The sequence below is a fragment of the Oncorhynchus mykiss genome, chromosome 18, assembly GCF_057628025.1.
Source record: "Oncorhynchus mykiss isolate SJ-2025 chromosome 18, ASM5762802v1, whole genome shotgun sequence".
NCBI lineage: Eukaryota > Metazoa > Chordata > Actinopteri > Salmoniformes > Salmonidae > Oncorhynchus > Oncorhynchus mykiss.
The window spans coordinates 40224550-40240342 of NC_143039.1; positions in this window are offsets into that span (position 1 = coordinate 40224550).

Genomic DNA, 15793 nt, shown 5'->3' on the forward strand with positions numbered 1-15793 from the left:
TTTATTCAATTAAGATTTGGTTGGCCTATACCCCACTGGCCTACACACAATACCCCATAATGTCAAAGTGGTATTATTTTTTTGTTTTTACAAATGAATGAAAATCTCAAATGTATTCAACTCCTTTGTTATGGCAAGCCTAAATAAGTTCAGCAGTAAAATGTGCGTAATGAGTCACATTATAAGTATGGCCTCACTCTGTGTGCAATAGTAGTGTTCAATATGATTTTTGAATGACTACCTATTAGAGGTCAACCGATTAATCGGAATGGCCGATTAATTAGGGCCGATTTTCAAGTTTTCATAACAAATCGGAAATCGCTATTTTTGGACACCGATTAAAAAATATATATATTTATTTTTTATACCTTTATTTAACTAGGCAAGTCAGTTAAAATCACATTCTTATTTTCAATGACGGCCTAGGAACGGTGGGTTAACTGCCTTGTTCAGGGGCAGAACGACAGATTTTTCACCTTGTCAGCTCGGGGGATCCAAACTTGCAACCTTACAGTTAATAGTCCAACACAATAACGACTTGCCTCTGCACTCCACAAGGAGACTGCCTGTTACGCGAATGCAGTAAGCCAAGGTAAATTGCTAGCTAGCATTAAACTTATCTTATAAAAAACAATCAAAAATAATCACTTGTTAACTACACATGGTAGATGATATTACTAGATATTATCTAGTGTGTCCTGCGTTGCATATAATCTGACTGAGCATACAAGCATACAAGTATCTAAGTATCTGACTGAGCGGTGGTAGGCAGAAGCAGGCGCGTAAACATTCATTCAAACAGCACTTTCGTGCCTTTTGCCAGCAGCTCTTCGTTGTGCGTCAAGCATTGCGCTGTTTATGACTTCAAGCCTATCAACTCCCGAGATGAGGCTGGTGTAACCAAAGTGAAATGGCTAGCTAGTTAGCGCGCGCTAATAGCCTCTCAAACGTCACTCGCTCTGAGCCTTCTAGTAGTTGTTCCCCTTGCTCTGCATGGGTAACGCTGCTTCGAGGGTGGCTGTTGTCGTTGTGTACCTGGTTCGAGCCCAAGGAGGAGCGAGGAGAGGGACGGAAGCTATACTGTTACAAAGGCAATACTAAAGTGCCTATAAGAACATCCAATAGTCAAAGTTTTTGTTGAAATACAAATGGTGTAGACGGAAATAGTCCTATTATTCCTATAATTACAACCTACAACTTCTTACCTGGGAATATTGAAGACTCATGTTGAAAGGAACCACCAGCTTTCATATGTTCTCATGTTCTGAGCAAGGAACGTAAACGTTAGCTTTCTTACATGGCACATATTGCACTTTTACTTTCTTCTCCAACACTTTGTTTTTGCATTATTTAAACCAAATTGAACATGTTTCATTATTTACTTGAGGCTACATTTATTTTATTGATGTATTAAGTTAAAATAAGTGTTCATTCAGTATTGTTGTAATTGTCATTATTACAAATAAATAAATAAATATATTGTCCGATTAATCGGTATCTGCATTTCTGGTCCTCCAATAATCGGTATCGGTGTTGAAAAACCATAATCGGTCAACCTCTAATTTCCACTACACTGACCAATTGGAGTGTGCTCAGTATCAACATGATGATTTTTGTGGCTGTTTGCATCGAATGGTTCTCTCATCTGTGTATCTGTGAACTGAGAGGAGCCTCTGAAGCTTGGGCTGGAAACTGATTTGCGATGGCTTGGTGATAAGACAACATTCCATTCCATGAAAGGTGTCTGTGTGAAATGCTGGTCTGCCTGCCAGTGTGAGGAGAACCCTCCCTCCAGATTGTTAATGAACACTGGACTTCATAAATTAACCTGTCTAGGACTGGGGTTCCGCTAGCAGAACCCTCCCGCAACAGCCAGTGAAAGTGCAGGGCGCCAAATTCAAAACAACAAAAATCTCACAATTAAAATCCCTCAAGCATACAAGTATTTTACACCATTTTAAAGATAACATTTTCGTTAATCCAGCCAGTGTCTGATTTCAAAAAGGATTTACAGCGAAAGCACCACAAATGATTGTTAGGTCACCACCAAGCCACAGAAAAACAGCCATTTTTTTCCAGCCAAAGAGAGGAGTCACAAAAAGCAGAAATAGAGATAAAATTAATGACTAACCTTTGATGATCTTCATCAGATGACACTCATAGGACTTCATGTTACACAATACATGTGTGAGTTTACATTGGCGCGTTACGTTCAGTAGTTCTAAAACATGCGGTGATATTGCAGAGAGCCACATCAATTTACAGAAATAGTCATAATAAACATTGATAAATATACGACTATTATACATGGAACTTTAGATAAACTTCTCCTTAATGCAACCGCTGTGTCAGATTTTAAAAAAACTTTATGGAGAAAGCAAACCAACCATGCAATAATCTGAGTACAGCCTTTAGACAACAAAGCAGCCAAAAAGATAGCCGCCATGTTGTGGAGTCAACAGAAGTCAGAAATATCATTATAAATATTCACTTAACGTTGATGATCTTCATCAGAATGCACTCCCGGAATCCCAGTTCCACAATAAATGTTTGTTTTGTTCGATAAAGTCCATCATTTATGTACAAATACCTCCTTTTTGTTCACGCATTTAGTTCACAAATCCAAATTCACAAGGGACAGGCACTTAGTTCAGACGACAGTTCCATTACAGTTCGTAGAAACATGTCTAACGATGTATAGAATCAATCTTTAGGATGTTTTTATCATAAATCTTCAATAATATTCCAACCGGACAATTCCTTTGTCTTTAGAAAGGAAAAGGAACGCAGCTAACTCTCACGTGAACGCGCGATTCTGCCATACACCTGGTTGAAACAGCTCTTATTTGCTCCCCCTTCACAGTAGAAGCCTGAAACAAGGTTCTAAAGACTGTTGACATCTAGTGGAAGCCTTGGGAAGTGCAATCGGACCACATTTTCCACTGTATATTGGATAGGCAAAGACTTGAAAACCTACAAACCTCAGATTTCCCACTTCCTGGTTGGATTTTTTCTCAAGTTTTTGCTTGCCATATGAGTTATGTTATACTCACAGACATCATTCCAACAGTTTTAAAAACTTCAGAGTGTTTATCTATCCAAATCCAAATCTACTAATAATATGCATATCTTAGCTTCTGGGCCTGAGTAGCAGGCAGTTTACTCTGGGCACCTTATTTATCCAAGCTACTCAATACTGCCCCCCAGCCATAAGAAGTTAAATATATGTAAACAGACCATAAATGTCTCAATTATTGTTTTCTTGGAAAGCTGAGTGCTATTATATGATACAGTACAATCTCAGTACGTGTTGCATGTAAAACCGGTCTAACTCCTATCATCAACTGATTTCAGCCATTATATATATGGCTGTAGATTGACTGCATTGTTTGAATGGAATGTTGTCATATTGGCAGTTAATTAGAACAATATATGGATTCATTCCTCTTAAACTTGCTGACTAGCTAGCTAACAAACAGTGCAGAGAAATTCTTCAGATTCATTATTTTACAGAATATCTTATCACAGCACTGGAAAATCACAATGGCTGACCTATACCCCATCATAATAAGTTATGTCCATTCTGGTATTCTAATTCCTAATGGTATGATATCGTCTTCAAATCTTGATATTTGTTTATGCTGACAACCAAACACGATTCAATATCACTTTTAAAATACAATAAATAGACCATTAACTTGTCGACAAGTTTACAAATTAAATGTTTGTTTCACGTCTCCAACTCAAAAAAAAAAATTCAAGAATGTAATAAACCAGTGGTTGCGTTGTCAACCAAACACAATTTAATATCAATTCTATAATAATACTTGTAATACAGTTAATAGCCTAAAGTTAAGGCTATCTGACACTGGGAGTCGAGAAGCAGGTGGTAAGTTTAATATGACAAGAAACATGGAACGATACAATGTAGGAGTAGCATCTAGACATGAACAACAGAAAACAATATTGTCTGGGGAAAGAACCTAAGGGAGTGCCAGAGGTAATGAGTGAGGTTAAGGAGTCCAGGCTACTCAATGATGATGACGTGCAGATGCGCAGAATGATTGATGCCAGGTGTGTGTAATGATGGATCCAGGATCGGAGGTTAGTATACCGGCGACGTCGAACGCTGGAGTGGAGGAGCGGGAGTAGAAGTGACACTGTCTTACAAACGAATGTAACATTCGTCCTTAAAATGAGTGACACATGGTCACATTGAAGGTTACTGTAACTATAAATGTCTTCTTCTGTAATCATAGATAGCATGCATAGGTTGTTGCAGGTCTGTGGGGGTCTTCACAATTACTGTAATAATCTGCATAGAACTTCGAATCACATTGATCACTTGCACCGTGTACTTTTTATGTAATCTCAACTGCAATCCAGGTCATTTGGTTCTGCTATTAGATGAAGCACAATGATAATACATAGGCTACATGTTTTGTATTATCACAATATTACTCTGTATGTATTCCAAAACTTTACTTTAAATGGTTGACAGTTCAGTGATAGACATTTTGGTGACAATTTAACAAAAAATCCATTGGAATTTGGTTGTGCTTTTAGATGATTAAATACATGGAGATAACACATTGGAAATTAATCTAACCACTAGCTGTCTTTTTGACCAAATACCACCCAATTATCCATATTGAAATGATGTGGTGTGCCCAGTTTCAAATCATTGCGACGACATGTAGCCTAATCAACTAGACATTAGAGGCATTAAACGCTGTAAAATAGGCTACTCAATAACATGTTTTCAGTGTGGCTCGTGAAATCTGAATTTTAATAGTGTATGTCCGAGTGTCTTTAGTAATGTAAAATAGTCTAGTTTGTAAGCCTATTTAGGGGAAATGGCACCCTACGTGATAATATCTGAGCATCATCACAGCATGACAAAAAATGAAATACACATGGCTGAACAACATCCACTCCAAATCAGTGATTATTAAAGTGTTACCTATGCTGAACAATAATATAAATGATTATACTGAGTTACAGTTTAAATACGGACATCAGTCAGTTGAAATAAATTCATTAGGCCCTAATCTATGGATTTCACATGACTGGGAATACAGATATTGATCTGTTGGTCACAGATACACTACATGATCAAAAGTATCTGTGGACACCTGCTTGACTTGCTTCCATTCAGACACAAGAGCGTTAGTGAGGTTGGGCACTGATGTTGGGAGATTAGGCCTGGCTCGCAGTCGGCGTTCCAATTCATCCTAAATATGTTCTATGGGGTTGAGGTCAGGGCTCTGTGCAGGCCAGTCAAGTTCTTCCATACCAATCTAGACAAACCATTTCTGTATGTACCTCGCTTTGTGCACAGGGGCATTGTCATGCTGAAACGAAACTGTTTCCCCAAACTGTTGCCACAAAGTTGGAAGCACAGAATTGTCTAGAATGTCATTGTATGCTGTAGTGTTAAGATTTCCCTTCACTGGAACTAAGGGGCCTAGCCCGATCCATGAAAAAATCCCCAGACCTTTATTCCTCCTCCACCAAACTTTACAGTTGACACTATGCATTCGGGCAGGTAGTGTTTTCCTGGCATCCACAAAAATCACTGATTCATCACTCTAAAGAATGCGTTTCCACTTCTCCAGAGTCCAATGGGGGTAAGCTTTACACCACTCCAGCCAACGCTTGGCATTATGCATGCTAATCTTAGCCTTGTGCGGCTGCTCGGCCATGGAAACCCATTTCATGACGCTCCCAACGAACAGTTATTGTGCTGACATTGCTTCCAGAGACAGTTTGGAATTCGGTAGTGAGTGTTGCAACCAAGGACAGAAAATGTTTACGTGCTACTCACTCTAGCACTCGGCGATACTGTTCTGTGAGCTTGTGTGGTCCACCCCTTCGCGGCTGAGCTGTTGTTGCTCCTAGACATTTCCACTTCACAATAACAGCACTTACAGTTGACCGGGGCAGCTCTAGCAGGGCAGACATTTGACAAACTGACTTTTTGGAAAGGTGGCATCCTATGACAGTGCCACGTTAAAAGTCACTGAGCTCTTTAAGAAGGCCATTCTACTGCCAATACAGTGCCTTCTGAAAGTATTCAGACCCCTTTACCTTTTCCACATTTTGTTAAATTACAGCCTTGTTCTGAAATATATATATTTTTAAATGCAGCAATGTACACACAATACCCCATAATGGCAAAGTGAAAACAGGTTTTTATAAATTTTTGCAAATGTATAAAAAGAAAGGACAGAAATACCTTATTTACATAAGTATTCAGACGCTTTGCTATGAGTCTTGAAATTGAGCTCAGGTGCGTCCTGTTTCCATTGATCATCCTTGAGATGTTTCTACAACTTCATTGGAGTCCACCTGTGGTAAATTCAATTGATTGGACATTATTTGGAAGTGCATGTCAGAGCAAAAACCAAGCCATGAGGCTGAAGGGATTGTCCGTAAAGTTCAGAGACATGATTGTGTCGAAGCAAAGATCTGGGGAAGGGTACCATAAAATGTTTGCAGCATTGAAGGTCCCCAAGAACACAGTGGCCTCCATTATTCTTAAATGGAAGAAGTTTGGAACCACCAAGTCTCTTCCTAGAGCTGGCTGCCTGGCCAAACTAAGCAATCGGGAGAGAAAGACCTTTGTCAGGAACCCAATGGTCACTTTTAAAGAGCTCCAGAGTTCCTCTGTGGAAATGGAAGAACCTTTCAGAAGGACAACCATCTCTGCAGCACTCTAACAATCAGGCCTTTATGGTAGAGTGGCCAGATGGAAGCCACTCCTACAGTAAAAGGCACATGACAGCACTCTTGAAATTTGCCAAAAACACAAAGACTCTCAGACCATGAGAAACAGGATTCTCTGGTCTGATGAAACCAAGATTGAACTCATTGGCCTGAATGCCAAGCGTCACATCTGGAGGAAACCGGGCACCATCCCTACCGTGAAGTATGGTAGTGGCAGCATCATGCTGTGGGGATGTTTTGCAGCAGCAGGGACTGGGAGACTAGTCTTGATTGAGGCAAAGATGAACGGAGCAAAGTACAGATAGATCATTGATGAAGACCTGCTCTGGAGCGCTCAGGACCTCAGACTGGTGCTAAGGTTCCCCTTCCAACAGGACAACGACCGTAAGCACACACCCAAGGAAATGCAGGATTAGCTTCGGGACAAGTCTCTGAATGTCCTTGAGTGGCCCAGCCAGAGCCCGCAATTGAACCCGATCTAACGTCTCTGGAGAGCCCTGAAAATAGCTATTCAGCGACGCTCCCCATCCAATATGACAGAGCTGGAGAGTATCTGCAGAGAAGAATGGGAAAAACTCCCCAAATACAGGTGTGCCAAGCTTGAAGCATCATACCCAAGAAGACTCGAGGCTGTAATCGCTGCCAAACGTTCTTCAACAAAGTAAAGGGTCTGAATACTTACAGTATTTAAATGTCATATCTGTTTTTATTTTTAATACGTTTCCTAACATTTCTAAAAACCTGTTTTAGCTTTTTCATTAGGGATTTTGTGTGAAGATTGATTTGGGAAAAATAACAATTTAATCCATTTTAGAATAAGACTTTAATGTAACAAAAGAATTGGGAAAAGTCAAGTGGTCTGAATACTTTCCGAATGCGCCGTATTCGTCTATGGAGATTGCATGGCTGTGTGATCAAAATAGCCAAATCCACTAAAGGGGTGTCCACATACTTTTGAATATATAGTGTACCTCAAATAAAAGGTAGGGGCGTGGATCAGAAAACCAGTCAGTATCTAGTGTGACCATCATTTATCTCATGCAGCGCAACACATCTTCTTCACATAGTTGATCAGGCTGTCGAGTGTCGCCTGTGGAATGTTGTCCCACTCCTCTTCAATGGCTGTGAAAAGTTGCTGGATATTGCCAGGAAATGGAATGCGCTGTCGTACACGTCGATCCTGAGCATCATAACATGCTGAATGGGTGACATTTCTGGTGAGTATGCAGTTCATGAAAGAACTGAGACATGTTCAGCTTCCAGGAATTGTGTACAGCTTCTTGCGACATGGGGTTGGGCTTATCATACTGAGACATGAGGTGATGGCGACGGCTGAATGGCACGACATTTGACGTCAGGATCTCGTCACGGTGTCTCTGCGCATTCGAATTGCCATCGATAACATGCAATTGTGTTCGTTGTCCATAGGTTATGCCTGCCCATACCATAACCCTACTGCCACCATGCAGCACTTTGTTCATAACTTTGACATCAGCAAACCACTATCCCAAACGACTCCATACACCTGGTCTACTGTTGTGAGGCCGGTTGAACATCTAAAGCGACGTTTGAGGCTGCTTATGGTTAAGAAATGAACATTAAATTCTCTGGCAACAGCTCTGGTGGACATTCCTGCAGTCAGCATGCCAACTGCACGCTTCCTCAAAACGTGAGACATCTATGGCGTTATGTTGTGTGACAAAACATTTTGGAGTGGCCTTTTATTGTCCCCAGAACCTGTGTAATGATCATGTTGTTTCATACAGGTGTGGCATATCAAGAAAAGTGAGGTGAACAGATTATCTTACAAAGGAGAATGCTCACTAATAAGGATGTCAACAAATGTATGTAAAACATTTGACGGAAATAATATTTTTGTGTGTATGGAACATTTCAGGGATCTTTTATTTCAGCTCATGAAACATGGGACCAACACTTTACATGTTGCGTTTATATTTTTGTTCTATGAACAGTACCAGTCAAAAGTTTGGACACATCTACTCATTCCAGGGTTTTTCTTTATTTTACTATGTTCTACATTGTAGAGTAATGGTGAAGACATCAAAACTATGAAATAACACATATGGAATCATGTAGTAACCAAAACAGTGTTAAAAAAAAATGTATATACTTTTTTATTTCACCTTTATTTAACCAGGTGGGCCAGTTGAGAACAAGTTCTCATTAACAACTGCGACTTGGCCATTATAAAGCAAAGTAGTGCGACAAAAACAACAACACAGAGTTACACATAAACAAACGTACACAAAATAAAAAAAATAAAAAAAAATCTATGTACAGTGTGTGCACATGTTGGGAGGTAGGCAATAAACAGGCCCTAGAGGCAAAAATAATTACAATTTAGCATTAATACTGGAGGGATGTGCAGATGATGTGCAAGTAGAGGTATTGGGGTGAAAAAGAGCAAGATGGTAAGTAATAATATGGGGATGAGGTAGTCGTGTGTGCTATTTACAAATTGGCTGTGTACAGGTACAGTGCTCAGTAAGCTGCTCAGACAGCTGATGCTTAAAGTTAGAGAGGGAGATATAAGAATCCAGCTTCAGAGATTTTTGCAATTCGTTCTAGTCATTGGCAGCAGAGAACTGGAAGGAAAGGCGGCCAAAGGAAGTGTTGGCTTTGGGGATGACCAGTGCAATATACATGTACCTGCTGGAGCGCGTGCTACGGTTGGGTGTTGCTATGGTGACCTGTGAACTGAGATAAGGCAGGGCTTTACCTAGCAAAGACTTATAGATGACCTGGAGCCAGTGGGTTTCGACGGATATGTAGTGAAGGCCAGCCAATGGGAGCATACAGGTTGCAGTGGTAGGTAGTATATGGATGGGGCTTTGGTGATAAAACGGATGGCACTGTGATAGACTACATCCAGTTTGCTGAGTAGAGTGTTGGGGGCTATTTTGTAAATGACATCGCCGAAGTCAAGGATCGGTAGGATAGTCAGTTTTACAAGAGTATGTTTAGCAGCATGAGTGAAGGAGGATTTGTTGCGAAATAGGAAGCCGTGTCACGTTCTAACCTTAGTTCCTTTGTTTTGTCTTTGTTTTAGTATGGTCAGGGCGTGAGTTGGGGTGGGCAGTCTATGTTCCTTTTTCTATAATTTGGGATTTCTGTGTTTGGTCTGGTATGGTTCTCAATCAGAGGCAGCTGTCAATCGTTGTCCCTGATTGAGAACCATACTTAGGTAGCCTGGTTTCACTTTTGAGTGGTGGGTGATTGTTTCCTGTGTCTGTGTTTGTACCATACGGGACTGTTTCGATTTTCGTTTGATCATTCACGTTGTTATTTTGTATTTTTGTAGTGTTCAGTTTTATATATTAAAATGGACACTTACCACGCTGCACATTGGTCCTCCGATCCTTCCTACTACTCCTCTTCGTCAGATTCTAGATTTGATTTTGGATTGGAGATGAAAGAGGGAGGGGGAGCAAAGAACAGGGCCACCTTCGAAGAGCAGCCACGCATAAAAGTGTCTCAACATATTGTCTCCTGACATCCTCCCATTCCCTGGTGCTGTGTAGGCTAGTCCAAGGGATTCACAAGGGCCTTCACTGCCTACACGACACAAGGGCATGGGAGAGTGCAATATCAGAGCATTTTTAACCATTTCTAGATTATCCTCTGTATGTCTCTTGACTGTTGAGCAAATAATATGACAGGAATAGGTCTGACCTGCAATTTGCTCAGATCTTTTAAATGTCAAATTTCTTTAGGTTACAATGACATGACGTCGATAAGTAATTTCCATTTAAAAAACAGGTATGTGTGTTTGGGCATCAAGTGTGTGTAGGTGTGTGTGCGCATGTGTGTGTGTTTGACTGCGGCAAGTCAAGAGAGTGACCTGGGTTAGAGGGTGAGAAGAATTTGGGGAAAATGGGGATAAAAATCTGTGAAAAGCTAAGGGAGAGTAGAGCACACAGCTGGAGGCAGATTGGCATGTAGCAGAAAGAGGAAATAAAAGCTGGCCACTGGACCATGTAGCGACTGGAGCTGGGTGGCACAATATCAATTGTCCATCCCTGTTTCTGATCATAAGGATGATGCACTCCAACCACCAAATCTATCATGAACTGATTTGATTTCCAATGAATCCTACTGGGGAACTCCTAAAAATATTACACTGGAGAGGCTAAAGGGTTAGGTGAAACAGGGTAACTCCAAATCAATTATTAGCTTTTAGACTAGGGCCAAATAATGAGGGACTGTCTTGGAGGTGTCTTCTCTATCAGTCTAGGAGGCTTTAGAGGAAGGTAGAAAGAGCAAATCAGAATATGAGGCAATGAAAACCAGCCATTGTGGAAATCCTAAGTGCTGGAACTACAACTGGCACTGAGACCGTTGTGCTTAGGTTCTGTTGTAAAGAGCGTGACTTTCTCTCTCGCCCTCCCTCCCTCTTTCTCAGACTATTTGGACACCAGAGGAGGCTGGTGAGTGGAGCACAGCATGGCTCATAATAATAAATGGAATGTAATCAAACTCATGGAAAAACTTACAGGAGCAATTAGGGTTAACTGCTTTCCTCATTTTTCACCTAGTCTCTGGGATTTGAACCAGCAATCTTGCGGTTTACTGGCCCAATGCTCTTAACCGCTAGGCTACCTTCCACCAATACCATAGCAATGAATTTACGTTCAGGGCACTGAGGGCAGAGGCGCACAGGACCATGCCTCTGAGGTCACTCTGATGGGGAAAGGGGAACTTTACAGTCAGTAGGCTTGGCTTTAGACAGTGTCTTGGTATTAAAGGCTCTCTATTTCTCAGCAAACAGCTGTCAGCATCTCGTTAGTCTAACTCCACCAAACTGTGTGTTTTATGAGTTGAAGTATGATCAGTAAATTATCATAAATCCACAAGTGAAAGTAGTCTATCTATGTTGGGGGAAATAGGCAGGGAAGTGGAAGTTAGTCTCTGGTCAATGGGAATAAATCTAGCCTGAAAGAGAGGCACGCTGTTTTTCAACCCAGTAAAGAAGAATATGGTAAAAATCTGAATTATTTCACAACCGATCATCATACTTTACAGCTATGTTTCACAGATGACTGTATGCATGTGGTGAGAAAAACTGGATGAAACAAACAATAAAAACGCAACCGCTATCATTTTAACCGGCATAACCACACGGCTTCAAGTTTTGTTGATTTTTCCAAAACGACTCCAAAGCCGCGGACGCCTTTTGAAAGTAGAAAACAGAATGCATGTGATTTATGCAGCCCCGACACATAAACTAATTCCAAATGAGGCCGATGTTTAGGTTGAATCGTAAAGGAGCTCCCATTCTGACCTGTCAGCGTGTTCCTTGACCACCCATAAAAGTCCAAGTGTTTCGGAGATGACCTTGGATGGCCTGGGGCCAGGGGCATGGAAGTCTTAACATATTGTTGTCAGAGTAGATAATCAGCAGAGCACATGAAAGGAATACATTCCAGGTTTTATGGGCCAAGGCGGGCTGCTGAAGCCTTTGCTCTGGAGTGAATTCATGTACCCCATTGCAAGGATTAATAACACCGGGCTCATTAGTGCATCCCCACTACCGAGACCCCTGGCGGGAGGCATGATGGGAAACGAACCAACTGCATCGCACACCATGCTCTCTTTCGCAAATCATCATCCTCTCTCGAACATTTTTATTGTAAAGAATTTATCTGACTATTCTATCATGGAAGGTCCCTCAGTATATTTTCCACTGTGTAGACAGATTCCACACATTTTAATTGCTTGTATATTGCTTTCTTCATTGGCTATAAAATGGCATTTGGCATCTCTTCTTCTTTCTCTCATCTCCTTTTACTTAAGTTGTACTTTGGGTCAACAAAGGTGAGGATGATCAAGGTCCTATAAACCACGTCATTTTTACCATTGCTATTTCAGAGCAATGGTAAAAAACGATGTGGTTTATAGGACCTTGATTGAAGGTCAATTTCTTCCAAATTTGAGTCATGCACATATTCTTAATTTCCTTAATGACATTTTACATCCCCAAACAAATGTTTTGTTGTTGTAAAATGTTGTAAAATGTATTCATGCTCGATACATGTGTATGTCATTACAGATACTCCACTCTGGCGGAGCATATTATCATGTAATACAAGGCTCTCCCTTCTCAATCTTCTGCCAGACAGTCACTGAGGTAGCCAAGGGAATTCTCCACTATGTATGCAGCACATTATACATAATCCAATGTATGAATTGAAGCTATATAAAAAATAAAAAAAACACATGAATGCATAAAATCACAGGAATGTTACTTATTAACGTTCCACAGATAAGCCTCCGTATATTTCAGGATGCTGTTTCTGTAGTTGTACTCTCTGCGTATATATATATATGGATGGGAGGTGTGGATTATTGTTGCATCCTGTATCTGGGAGATGTGTTTAGCCTAGGCTGAGGCTCAATACTTGTGTTAAGATAAGTCTTCAAAGTCCGGTACATACGCCGCTTACAAAGAGATAGGACTGAAAGGCACGCAGACTGTATTTGATCCCAAGGCACGCCAACATGATTTTTGGAATACTGCATTACGGTAGGTGTCAACCTTCGGGCCTTCTGGGACTGGGACACAATATATAAGACGGGGCCTCATAGTGAAGTGTCAGGCTTGGTGTGCACATTATGTCTGACTTTTCAACCACTCTTACAACTAGGAAAAAATATTTCAAAGTACAATAGGCCCAGATAAGCAGTATTCTAAGCTTGAAGTACATCATTCTGGACTGGAGTGGCCTATTGATTTTTAATGGCCTGTTTCACGGCAGCAGCCCCATTCTCCATTTGCACCCTCTGGCAAGTTTAATGTAAAATATTAGTCCCGCTGACAATTGTCATTTTTTTTTAATGAACTATGGTGATATTGCAGTGATTGTAAGTATCTTGTGAAACGTGTCAATGTTTCAATTACCTGTTGAAATACGGAACACATTGAGGCTAGTCTGTGGATTCAAATGATCACTGCATGGTTTTGACACATGTAGCCAACCATTGTCTTCTCTTAGTGAATCATGGGTAAAACCTGAGCTTGTGAAATCCAAGATGGATGCCAGTCACTTGGCCTCCATCTCACCCTCATCCTCATTTTAACATCAACCTTTGTTGACCCACTTCTCCCCTTCCATCCCATTCCATGCCAGAGGAATCGACATGAGGGGCCAAGCAAAATGGCAGGTGCTAAAAGTTTGGCTGGATATATGTGTTCTGTGGAACATGAGGCGTAAGGAGTGGGGAGGAAGGGGGAGGGATAGAACGATGGCAGAGTTGTATCGACTCTGCATCAAGCCCTGGAAGATAACACACCCTTGACAGGCACATTCTCTTGGCTGGTAGGGGGGGGGGGGGGCAGCAAACAGCCTTGCACTTCAGCGAACCCACTGCCACCAAGGCACGACAGCGGTGCTCACCCCCAATACTCTATCCTACAACCACTATTACTGCTGAACAGGGTGGGCTTTTATCACATTGCTAATCTTGACTCAGAAACTGCATTTCGGTCCCCTCTATATTTTCCCCCACCCCTTTTTGGACAGGGAGTACTCCTGCTCTGCCTCAGTGTGGTTAAATCGGTGAGTCAGAAGTGAGAATGTAGCTTCTAGAGAAACACAGAGGAAAGCCCTAGCTGACTTGCTATGCTGGTGGGAGGATGGCTATGTAGCATGGTTTAAGGCTGACCCGCGGTGAAACCGTGCCACTGCCCAGGGATCTCTAGTACCTCTCTGGGGAGCTGCACTTACTTACAATGCTAGACTTGGCTCTTCAGTGCACCTCTCTGTCTGTCCATCTCAGTAAATGTCTAGCTCATATATTTATATCACTTGCGGGAATGATTCTTGGCTTTCAGTACATTTTCTCAGACATCAATCCAAAAATAAACAATTCAATCGTTCATTCAACAATGGTTACATTTTTGCTTCATCCAGAGACAAGATGCAATTAGGGACCACAGAATGGAATTGTATTAAAACATTCCCTGTAATTTGGCAGCTCCATGTTTTAGATGTATTGGAGCAGGCCACAGACTCATGCACCGCACACTCATATATGCACACACACAGGGACCTGTGTGCAAAGGACCCCTTCAATATTGAACACGGGCGCAGGCCCTGCGTCTCTGTATTTACATGTAAATGGCCTACAACAATCTGGGTCCCTCCTGTACTGTAGGATCCCTCCAGAAGGCTGGTGGATGGATGGGTGGCGACTAGTCAGATGGAGAGACCACATCAGATGCGCTTGCATGGCTCTGGAGCCAAAGCACCAAAGGGAGAGCCTGGCAGTCAGGGAAACAGCAGGGACTCCCACATACATTGTGGCGGCCCATAGCGGTTCAGTCTAATTGGAGAGAAGCACAGTGTCAAGTGCAAAAGCAAAGAAACCTGTGACAGAATTAAGATTTTTTTTTTTACAGAAAATTTGCTTACCTGTTACCCCAAACAAGGTCCAGCAAAGTAGAAAGTGAGAGATGAACCTACTGGGCACACACTGGTTGAATCAACATTGTTTCCACATCATTTCAATACAGTTACGTTGAGCCAACGTGGAATAGATGTTGAATTGATATCTGTGCCAAGTGGGGAGTAATCGTGTTTATGTATTTATTTGAACCCAGAGGGTTGACAGAAATGCATGGGAAAATGTGGTTATAGTACAACCCATTGACAGCAACAGTAAATGAATGCCTCCACCACAGACATACGAAGAGGTATCAAAACAAACTCCCTCAGGTTGGACATCCCAGAAGTGTAGGGGTCTTGCGTGACAAGAAACGCTGAACAGCAACGATCATGAGTCTCCACGTTACACGGGAAGGGAAAGGAGTCTGTCTGTTCCTTTGGATCGTCTGTCGAGTGTTTGCCGTGTTTGTCGTGTCCTTCTGTGCTAGGAGGTTAGACATGATGGAGGTCTAGACACATCGATCGAACATTCTGTCGGTCAGGGAAGGGGAAGCTTCCTTTTGAGGATCATCTGATTGCTTTGGACCTTGCTAGAACAGAACAGCTGGGACCAGTTGGCCCCAAAGTCGGCGCTAACGCTCCGGGTTCTGTTTCAAAAA